Consider the following 12811-nt stretch of genomic DNA (forward strand, 5'->3'; position numbering starts at 1 on the left):
ATATATATATATATATATATATATATATATATATATATATATATATATATATATAAACACATAGAGACATAGAGAACAGACAAATCCAAAATACAATAAGAGTTAGTACAAAATAAAGGTATTAGATAGTCTAGGAGCACTAGGAGCTCACTACAATCCAAGTCTGTGATAGCTACGAGAGATCCAAATGCTGACTATGGGTGGGTAGAACTGGGAGCTACATAATCAAATATGCAAAAGTGTAGTATAAGTAACACACACGAGGTACTTAGTAGGCATCCTAGGCAGATCGAGATACGAAAAATGAATATAAATTAGGAGCACGATGATACTAGCAAGACTAGGGAAAACTATTGCATAACAAGAGAAAAAACTGAAGAATGAATCAATAATATCAATAAACAACTACAACTATACAAAAACCAAACAATCCACACACACAAAGTCAGACTCATACAAAGATACAATGTAAGACTCAATATAAGGCAGATCTTAAGCCCCGTTACAAAATGTAGCCGCTTGGAATGGTACCACAAGTTTAACTGTAAGCGACCAACCTGGATAGAAGTATCCACAAGTTGCCTAGAATGTCACATATTCTTACCAACAATCAAAATATATGTATCCACGGGTCGCTCAGAATGGCCCATTTGAGCTTACCAATAACACAAATACATGCATCTATGGGACACCAGGGAGGGTATATCGAACTTATCAACAACATGAAATATAAGTAGTAGACTATAACCCGAGCCTAATCCAACAGGATTCCCGGAATGGTACGTCGAAATCATCAGAGCAAAAGAAGTTGAAAGGTGCGATAAATTGAGAAAAAGGGGCCTTGTTGCTACTTTGATATATAACTGGTCTCGAGGACTTCAAACTGAGTAAGGTTAATTTCCTTTTCAAGAATCAAGTCATTTTCCCCCAAAACTCATTCAAATAGAGAACTCCTCAGAAGTACAATTACATTCAACCTATGAAAAGCACACATAATTGGGAGGAATACCTATCACACCACAAGTTACAAACCTAGGACTACTTTTAATCCCAGCTCGGGGCCTCAAGCCCAACATTTTAATATAAAAACAAAGTCAAAGATTGTGGAATTACACACATTAACCAAAGCAACACAAAACTATATAACCCCGTCCCACACCACCTAGAAGCAAGCTCTAAGGAGACGAACAACATAAGGATCACCTAAACTAAGGTTTTTTTGACAAAAATAAGTTAAAATAACCCAATTAATGTCCAGAACTATCCAAGGATAAATAAACTCAATCAAACCTAAGGTTTCAACATAATTCATGCAATCCTACCCAAATATGATCAATCTAACCAAGAAAAGAAAGTTGTAACTTAACTCAAGGCCGAAACAGTGCACGAACTACAACTCCAGTGCTATTATCTTCGGGAGAGAGATCAGATTGATGCCAAGCTATCAAGATCACAACAATAAAGGCAATACGAGTCCAACGATACCCATAGCACTAACATGAATTTTGGACTAAAAATTGGGCCAAAATACGGGCACAAATCGATGCAACCAAATTACGAAAAGTAAATTGTCATAATTTCTCTTTGGAAAGAAGATCAAATGCCTCTAAGTTTGGTGAAACCAAAACTCAATCCGGGCATCATATGGAAAATTACAATACTTTTAAGTTAAAAGGACTAGTGTCATATTTTTCAAGCATTAAATGTTGACGAGTGTCATATTTTTCAAGCATTAAGCATCCAAACCTTAAAACTCGCATAAAACTGAACCGAACACCTTGAGGTACATGCCACCCAACCCAACACCCCAAACGAGTTATAAGGAAGCTACAAGAAGGGTTAAAATAGGAAAAACACATAGAAAGCACAGAAATGACCCCAACGGTCATTACAACAAATACCTCTAAAAGGAATTTCGTCCACGTAAATAAGACGAAGGCAATACTTGAAGCATAAAAATATGAAGATACCACATCTACATATCAAGATCAGTCTCCCAAGTAGCCTACTCGACCGGATGGTGCCTCCACTGAACCTTCACTTATAGGATTTCCTTAGACTGCAACTACCTAACCTGCTTGTCTAGAATGGGTACATACTCCTCGTCAAATCATAGTCTCATCAAGATGAATTGACTGTTATTGAAGCATGTAAGACTCATCGAGAACATACTGCCTCAATATAGAGACATGAAACACACGATGGAAACTGGAAAGAGTTTAAGGTAAGGCTATCTCATAGTTTACGTCTCTTAGCAACCTCAGAATCTTAAAAGGACGGATGTACATTTGGCTCAACATGACCTCCTCGTAAATCTCATCACACCCTTCATGGGTGAAATCTGCAAGAACAGATGATTATTAACTATGTACTCTTAAGGTCGTAGCCTTCGATACATATAGATCTTCTACCTACTTTGGGAAGTACGGAGTCTAACCTGGATAACAGAGACACTATCCATAGAGTATCTCAATAAGTAGGTGCCCCATGGACCAACCTTAAAAACATCTAACCAACCCACTAGAGAATGACTTCTCCTACTATATAATGCCTCAAATGGTAGCTTTTATTATATGCAAAATCGTCCTAATCCAAAGATTAATAATACTGACCACTAAAATAAATTACACAAGAATGTAACATATCATCCAAAACCTGAATAGTCCGCTCAGACTGCCCATGAGTCTGAGGGTGAAAAGTTGTGTTTAGCTTAAATCGGGTACCAATTACCTATAAATAGACCTCCAAAAATGTGAATACCACGTTCCTAAATAATAGATATTGGCACCCATGCAAATTCACTCTCTAAGATAGATCAGATCCAATCTGTGTACTATATAGACTGTCTAAACGGATCGAAATGATGACTTGGTCAACTGATCAAAGATGACCTAAATAGAATCAAAACCTCATAATGTTAGTGGAAAGCCTACGACAAATTCCTTGACCGTATGCTTCCACTTCAACTCAGCAATGGGTAGTCATTGAGTTAAAACACCTGGTCTGTAGTGCTCGTATATCACTTAAAAACATTTCAAGTACCCAGTTAAAAAAATTGCAATGTCCCTCTCAATCCCGAACCATCAGTAGTACATCATTGCTATACCAGATGAATAAATACTTGGAATAATGAGACTCAGAAAGAATCAACCCAACTAACTTAACAGCTCAAAAACTAGAAATATGAACTTCAATCATCAAGATGACCTCTAGATATAAGGTCTCCTTCCTAGCCTCGTTGATAACAACATTTTTATGATTCGTCCTCAAATACAGATTATCAAACTATTGTGCTTAAATCTCTTCCATCAAGGAATATCTAGCCTCTACACAAGAAAATACTCTGTCCAATTCAGATATACCAAGTCTGACCATCTTATGGCTAAGGACTGACTTTCCGAAGCAATAGGATGATTGATGAGTCCATAATTTTGACTAATTTGAGTCTCATTTTAATATATTTAGTTTCCTCAAATGCATATTTTGTTCCACTACTGATGTAAATCCTTGATTTTCAGGTATTTTGATTGAGAAACAAAGCATGGATAGTAATGAGCAAACAGGAACAAGAAAGTTAAAAGAATAAAGAAAACAAGGCCTGAGGATTGCCTAACCTATTTGGAGGGTAGCCGAATGTACATGATCTCTCATAATATTCCAGTATGCCAAGCCCTGAAGGAGAAAAAATCAAGTCGGCGGTAGAAAGGAGCAGTCAGTGAATGACCGAATGGTTCCATGATGCAGTGCTATATCGCCCAGAGTTACAGAACTTGAAGTTACTGAAGGCTAAAGTAAAAAGGCGATATAATTAACCAAATGGAAGATCACCGAGTGGATCAGCGATCCCGACTTATTGGACCAAATGGACTTTCAAAACACATTTGTTGGTGACTATAAATAAACTTATGAATTTTTTTTATCCAATATAAGATATTTGTCTAATTTTTATTACAGTCCAATTTTCAAGTTTTTAGTTGAGAACTTAGAATAGAGAGACAATATTTCCTTAGCTCTAAAGTTTTCCATTCCTCAGAAATTGGAAGTGGGTGTTGAAGATTCCTCATCTTAGACCTTTGTAAAGACAATATGAATCTTAACCAGTTGATGGAATATAATTTCGTAACAAATTTTACTTCTTTATGATGTTTAGCTAAAACCCCAATTGTTGGGGTGTGATTATGTGATTATGAGTTGATTTATCTGCTGGGTATTGTTAATTGATAGTTTAAATGCAATCTCAAAGTGATTTCATTCAGTAATTGTGGCTTAGTCTAAAGGGTTTTAGTTTGAAATGCAACTCTAACTTCATGTTTCTAGCTTACTCGAGAGAGAGATTTTAAAACAAAAGATTACAAATTTGATGGTATATGCGTATTGTGGTGTCATGGGTTCAGCTCGAGAGAGTGAATCCTAAACCCTTTTCCACGCATTTATCTCAAGACAGTGAATAGACTAAAGTGTAGGTCATTCTTAATTGCTTCTTGTTGACGTTCCAGAGAAACCAATTTGATTGGGCTACATTGTTTGAGAAAATTTTTATCCCCACTACAATTTAGTTTATTCAGTGATTTACAACTATTTACTATGCTACTATTAGCCATTTTTGTACCTTAGTTCATAGTCCAATCACATCCCAAGAACCCATCTTTATATTTGTTATTTCCGTGTTATTTTCTATTTTAGTTTATAATAACAATCAACCCCCCCTCCCCCCGATATTTGACACTTGTGTCACCCAAAACTTAAGTCATGCTTTTATTCACAAATGTTTAACCTATAATTGACTTGAATATATTTGCACTGGGATGTTGATTCTTAAATACAAACCACTCCTGTGGGATTCAATCCCAACTCACATAGTAGGGAAATATTACTGACTGACAATTGTTGACACTTAGAATTGGATAAAGTGTCCTTATAGGTGAAATCAAAATGGCATCACTGACAGGGAGTGGTGTTGTTTGAGAATTTAGTTAAGTTTAATTGCATTCTTGTTAGTTATAGTTGAACATATTTAATTTTTAATGTTGGTTTGTGTGTTGGTGTTTTGAGCAGAGAATTAAAGCGTACTTGGTAGCAATAATAACCCAAATGGATGACCCTCCTCTGAAAGTAATGATTTTTAGGGATAACATTCTAAATTTCAAACAATTGGAAGGTGAATCCATTTATGAGTTGTGGCAAAGGTTTAAGTCCCTATTGTATCGATTCCTAACTTATAAATTTCCACATAAAATGTTTATGGAATGTTTCTACCGGGGCCTGGGCCCTAATAATAGAAAAATGGCTGATATTCTTATGAGATTTCATCCCAATTACTTGATTGTGTGGCCAAAACAAACAATGAGAATATGGAGAAAGAAAAGGATCAAGACCTACCCAGTTTGTTGGGTCAGCTGGATATCTAGTCCCAAAAGGTGAAGGACTTGGAGGTACTATCCAAAAAGAAGGACATGTACATCCCCCCTCACAATGTCGAAAGATGAAGAAGAGAGAGGGCAGAAAAATAGAAGAGGTACGCTTACTCATTGTTAACAAAATCGAAGAACACAACAGAGTGTTAAGTGAGGTGACATAAAATGTCTTGATGCTAAATCAGATGACGACCTCTCATGCCATTTTTGTCTAGATTCTAAAGTCCCAAAGAATAGGTGCTTCCTTCTGTATACCTAGAGCCAAAAGCGGGGTGACCTTATGAAATGAGTCGAACCCCACTAATTGAATTTAGTGAGGAGTTGCGCCATGCGATGACGTTAACTTAGGTGATTCTTTAGAGGCACCCAATAGTTCATAACTTTATTTTGTATTAGAAATAATGGTGTGTTGATTGTAATAATTAAAGTGTAGAAAGTATTTGAGAGTGCTGGTTGGTGAGCTAGACGTCCAGTATTTGCCAAAGTAGTCGGTGAGCTCGACCTATATTGCTATTAAACTCAAGAAATTTTCTAATTGGAGTTTATAAAACTCGACAAGTCCAGGAGAAACTTAGCAAATCACTGACCAGGTCGACGATCAGGATCTAGTCTGTCGTTTGGAACCTCACATTAACTAGAGGTCGTGTAAAGATTGGTGAGGTAAGTGCTTATGCGACATATCACCAAGTGGGTATGCAAAAAAGACTAATGTCACCAAATTGTGAAGAACTGGACGGTTCGTAAAAGGCCAAAGGTTTAAAATTCCAACTCTTTATTTTTCCTTTACTCTTGAAATTCTCAAACACACACCCGAGCATTAGTTTCTATATTTTTTTGCATTTTTAATGTATTTGAGTCGTTTATCTTGTTTTGGAGTGGATTTCTTTTCCGCTTAGCATTTGAATCTTTATTATTATGTATTAAAGTTTGGTTTTCCGAACCTTGACATTCTTAGTATTTTGTACTCAATCACAATGATCTTATCTTGTTATCGTGTGTTAGGCCTCTCTGATTTTAATTGTTAATGTGTGTGCTTGTGTTAATTTGAAAATCTATCCAATAACGTTTGTATTGTTAAATTTCCTTAATTTTGTGCCATAAAATTGATTAAATATTGTGGGGTTCTGTTTGCGTGTTTTTTGGTCTAGTCAAGTGAAGTTTGAGTAACCTGTATTTGCATGTTGTTTGGTCTAGTATGGTGACATCATTCATAAGGGAAAAGAGTCATGAAATGGCAAAATTTGACAAAACCGATAGAAGTCTGAGTATCTCGAGGTAATGGGTGTGTTGGTTTTTGATTTAATTTAGTAAGTGCATGCTTTGATTTTGTTTTTAGGGGTTGTGTGGTTGATTTAAGAAATTGTGTTGAAAGAAGGCACTTTGGGTGGTTTAGCAAGTAGGGTCGAGCTCACAAAACCACTCGGTGGTTCGCTGAAGTTCACTATATCCCCTTTAATTTCATGATAAATGTGAAATTTAGTTATGTAAATTTTTGGGATAGGCCTGGTATCACAGAAAGCTCTCAGCGATTAGTTGATAGTTCTTCTTAATTGACCTTTGTCTACACCTCTATCCCTTAGTAGCACTATACCTTTCAGCGGGCTAACCCTTGCTCGCTGATTGATGTTGGTGATTTATCAAAATCCCTTTCCATCGCCGACATGCCAAATTTTTCTGAGATTTTAGTGCCAATCCTTTAGGCAAGCCTAATCTAGCTCGCCAAAGCGATTTGACTACTCACCAACTGGTTCGCGATTTTTCTGTAACTGTTATTAAATTGTTTTTATTGAAGTGTTTTTAACTTTTCCTATTGTTTTGCAGGCATGGCTGGACCAAAGGTTTTTAGAAGGTACGTTCCACCCTGAAAGAAGGATAATGGGATTAAATTAATGAGGATGTAGCTGCATCCAGGGGAAAGGCCAGAAAATTTACCACAACTGGTGTGAAAGGAATAGGTAAAAGAAAGGAACTTGTATACTGGAGGCCAGCTCCAACAATGACAACATCTACGCTACTCACTTCACCATTTTTGGGAGTGGGGGTGAGCACCATGAGCCTCATACTGTAGCTTCTGATGATGATAAGCTAGTAACAACACAGAGTGCAGAGTTGTGGTCCAAAAGAATGAATGGTCCATCTAGGATTAGGAATCCTTAGCCCGCCACCATTCCTCCTCACGTTTCAACACAGGAAGTGGGGCTTGCAACACAATTTTAGGGTCCTCCTCCCAAGTCTATGAACAAATTAAAGACTGAGTGGTTGAGGACAATTATTGAGGAGAAGCGTCTGTCCAGGGATGGTGTGCTTGTTAGGTACTCGGATATTATGAGATGTTTGAAGTCTCATATTTAAAGATCATCCCCAAGACCCTTGGCACGTATATTCCTTATTGGTTCCAAGAGTTTTACGCTGCCTACAGGGCCTTGATACCACATAGAAAGAAGCAAGCAACAACATTCAAACAAGTTGACTATGTGATTGTCCGAGGAAAGGAGGTCAAGTGTGATAGAGAGGCTATTAATGCTGTCATAGATTGTCCCGATGACATTGATGACGAGTGCCATCATCAGATTAAGAGAAAGACTCCAGACAATATTATGAAATGGTTGACCCCGCTCATATCAGACGGTACTCCCAATTGGCTGGACATTGGAGCACCGATTGAAAACAAAGATCTTAACATTGATGCAAGGTTCTTCTTTGTCTTCATCAACATTAGTATCATGCCATCCTAGAATGAGTTGGTCCTTCCCTGTCCTAGTTAGCCTTCTTGGTTGTATCATACATGAGACCAAGGATAAATCTGGGGATCATGAGGGATAAAAAACACCAAATCTCACTTCTCTTTACCGGTATTGATCACCGAGCTATGCAGATGAGTCGGTCCGTAGAGATGCAAACATATATATGGATGTGATTCCTACAATAATTAAAAGATCAGGCAGAGAAGAGGAAGGTAGAAATGGTGGACTCTTTCCCGGTTGTGGACATAAACTCACTACCTTTAGAGGCATCTTTTCTTAATCCAACACAGGGACTTCAGGTACCTCTACTACTATCTCTTAGGAGACCTCTAGTTCCTCTGCTACTACCTTGCATCCTAGAGCTACTGTTGTTGCTGTTTCTCGGACTCAACTCACTCAGGCTGTATTACACTGGTTGGGGCAGCTTGACCATTTTGTAGATCATCGTGCTGCCAGATTCAAGGCCTTAATTTTGGACATAATTTAGACTGCGTGGATGATGTTGTAACCCCATTGAGCGCTACAATTGAAACCCTTGCAGCTAGGATGGAGGAGTGCGAGTGTGACCAAGGGGCCACCATGGAGGTGTCAGCTTTAAAGGCCGCTATTGCTATTTTGAGGAGTGATACAGATTAGCTGAAGTGTACAAATATTGTTTTGGGATGGTGGAGATCCTATATGTACCAAATATGACTCCGGCTACCATCGGATATGAAGTATAAGTTGATGATATAGCTGATCTCGAGTCTGAGGTGGAGATGGATGAGGAAATGTTGGGGGTTGGTGGGGTTTTTTGTATAAGGGCCTTAAAAGACAGTGAATAGTCCGTGATTGATGCAGCTGTGTGGACCTATTATGTAGATACGCCCTTGGCTGATCCTAGTAGAGTCGGTAGTGTTGTGGGTGTGACTATGGGTGATGAAGCCCGAGATTAGATTGATACACCGAGAACTGATGCCCAGATAGATAGAGCGATTATTTAGAAATGATTCCTCTTTACCTCTCTTACTCACTTGTTGACTTTTGGATATTTTTAATTGTCTTTGAGGATAAATATTGTTTTCTATGTGGTGGGGGTAAGTCCCACCTTTTTTGACCTTTTGTGAATTTGGTTTTGTTTATAGATAGGGTTTTCGAGCTATAATTGTGTTTTACACTATTTTTATTGATGATTGTGCTTGTGGATCCTTATTTTCAATTGTAAATGACTTTTTACCCTCCCAAAAAATTTATGCCACGTATTGTATGTGTTTGAATGTGGCTGTTCTTTTACAAATTTGAGTCTCATTCTTGATCACTACCAATGACTTGAATAGTTTTCCAATTCAACAAAAATGAATATGCGTCTACAATGAACCCAAATGAAGTTTCATAGGCAATATGTAAACTTTTATCATTTCGTTATGACTAGCCAGGTATCGAATTTAGTCTCTTATGATGAACATTGCATACTAGCAAAAGCGTGGAGTGTTGTTTGAAATTGGTTTTAGTGCCTTATGCTTGATGAGCTTCCCATGAACCATGTGTAATGACACGTAGAATTTTCCCTGTTAGTCCAGTTGACTAAGTGATGCAATCTCTTGATATGATCTTAGACAACGTTGAAGTGTGTGAAACAATTTGACAATAAACCTCTTTTTGTGGCCTTCCTTATGAGTGTTTGAACTTTGTTTGAACACCCTTTGAGCCTTAGCCTTTCCTTGTAATAATCTTGATGAAATTGTGACCTTTCTCGATCCATTACCCATAATCCTCACGATTTCTGGCTTTTTTTGAATAGCCAACTTAGTCCAAAATCCTAAGTTGGGGGTTTGGTGAAAACAGAGGTAAATCAAGAAGTGCAAGAAGGTCCCCTTTGACCCATGGTTTGAGAAAAATGGATTCCCTTCATATAAAAAAAGAAGAGAGAAAAAGAAGAAAATAATGAAAAAGAAAAAGAATGAAAACAATTTATTGAATAAAGTTGTGAAATTGTAAGAAGAAGTGGGGTTTCCACTCGTCCATGGAAAGTGAATAATGAGATGACTTGTAATCATAAAAGAAAATGCTGAAGAAAAGGAATGGAATTGTTCACACCACATTTCATGAAGATTACAATCACTTAGCATAAATGACCATAACTTTGAACTTATTTTTGATCTTGAGTGAGCTGAAACAAGGGTTGATTGGAAAAAACAGGCAAACCTATGGGTGAAGTCATGCATTGTGTTCATCTTTGTGAGTGTGAGTGTTGCATTTTATTCTAGTGTGCCAAGCCTTGGATGACAAAATCAAATTGGTGATAGAAAGGAGTAGTCGGCGAGCCAATGAACGGTTTTGCAATCTAGTGTTATATCGCCCAAAGTTACATAATTTGAACTTGTTGAACGCCAAAGCAAAAAGGAAATGGAATTTACCAAAGGGAGAATTTTTGCCCAATATACCCTCGCAACACATTTTTAGGCAACTAAAAATACAATCAACCCCCCCTCCCCGATATTTGATACTTTTGTCACCCCTAACTTAAGCCATGCTTTTTTTCCTAAATACTTTTACCTATGATTAACTTGAACATATTCGCATTTGCCTATTGATTCTCAAGTATGTACCACTCCGTGTGGGATTCGACCCCAACTCACTTAGATGGGTAGTATTACTGAATAACGATCCTTGGCACTTAGTATTGGATGAAGTGTCGTGATACATGAAATCACTACTCTTCTAAGGCTAAGAAAGTCAAACTTCCTATAGTAACTGCCCTTCAACTCATATCATCTACCATCATATAATCCTTGCCTTGATGTTAGGGGATAGAAATGTCACAGTCCTTCAGTAACTCCAACCACCAACGTTGTTTCAAGTTAAGTTCCCTCTAGCTGAAAATATATTGAAGAATGTGATAGTCCGTGAATATCTTGCTGTGTACTCCGTACAAATAATGTTTCGGAATCTTCAACGCCATGAGTGGGTTGATTCCATTTATGAAGTTTAAGGTGTATGGAAACATAAGAAATAACTCTACCTTGCTACATCAATACACAACCAAGGATAAAATCTAAAGCATCCAAGTAGAACGTAAACCCCTGGCCCTCAATAGAAAGAGTCAAAATTGCGGTGAATTCAACGAGGTCTTGAACTTTAGAAAGCTCACCATATATTAAACCGACTGCTGGAAGGGAACATCCTTATAAGTCAATCTAGTTAAGGGTGTTGCAATAGAAGAAAATTCCTCTATGAACCGTATATAGAAAAATGGTAACCTGATAAAATAACGAACTTCAGTAGGAGAGGTAGGCTTGTCCCAACTATGAACAACCTCAATCTTCGCCAGATTTACCATAATGCAATTCTCGTTCCCAAATAATGCTATAGACAAAAGACAACACACATTTAGTGATTTGACATACAAATTATGCTCTCTCAAGGTCTATATCACAATCCTCAAATACTACTCCCTACTCTTAGAGTAGAAAAGGATATCAACGATTAAAACAATCACAAATGAGTTCAAATAAGGCCTAAAAACACAATTTATAAACTCATTAATGTTGGCAGACATTAGTCCACCCAAAGGACATGATAATGAAATTGTAATAACCATATTGAGTCCTAAAAGAAGTCTTAGGACTGTCAACTATCCAAATCCTCATCTGGTGGTAGCGTGACATCATGTCAATCTTAGAGAACACCACTGCACCCTAAAACTGGTCAAATAAATCATCAATATGTGACATATAATACTTGTTCTTGATGGTCACTTTATTTAGATAATGTAGTCAATGCATATATGCAAGGTACCATTCCTTTTCTTCATGAGCAATACATAAGAACCTCAAGAAGATACAGTCGATGTGATGAATCCCTTTCCCAAAAGGTCTTAGAGCTACTCATTAAGCTATTGCAACTTAGCTGGAGCCATCTGGTAAGGCTGAGTAGAAAATAACTGTGTACACGACTCAACATCAATCCCAAAATGAATATCATTGTTAGGAGGAAGACTTGGTAGAATGTTAGGAAACACATAAATAAATTCTCTAAACATAGGACTGCATAAGATGAGAAGTGCTGAAACTACTATCACAAACATAAGCAAGATAAGATAAACACCCCTTCTCTACCATCTGCGACACTGTGAGTAAAGAAATCACATGCATCGCCATATGACTATTAAAAATGGTCCATAAAGAGAAATAACAAGAGATATGCACAAAGTAATAGACTTAGAGAAACAATCCTATACTGCATGATAGGGAGAAAACTAAGCCATGACTAGGATCACGTCAAAATCCATCATGTATACCACAATAAGGTATACCCAAGTTTCATACCCCAAGACGGTTACCAAAAAAGCTCTATAAACTCGGTCTAGTACTAAAGAATCACCTTCAAGGGTAGCTACACCTATATGCACATACATGGGTACAAAAGAATACAAGACATATCATAATAAGCAAACACATATGACAAGGTTGACCCTTGATAGAATAAATCATAAGAAAGCCTATGCGATACAAGGATAGTACTAGTGATAAGAACAACTAATGTATACCTAATTAACATGTAAAACACACCTCATCCAATTCTAGGTACAAACAATTGCAAAGTAGTGTAAAACCCAAAAAATGAGCTGGGGTCGAACCTACAGAGAGTGGTATGTGTTCAAATTCAATTAAG

The sequence above is a fragment of the Solanum pennellii genome, chromosome 1 (genome assembly GCF_001406875.1).
Source record: "Solanum pennellii chromosome 1, SPENNV200".
Lineage (NCBI taxonomy): Eukaryota > Viridiplantae > Streptophyta > Magnoliopsida > Solanales > Solanaceae > Solanum > Solanum pennellii.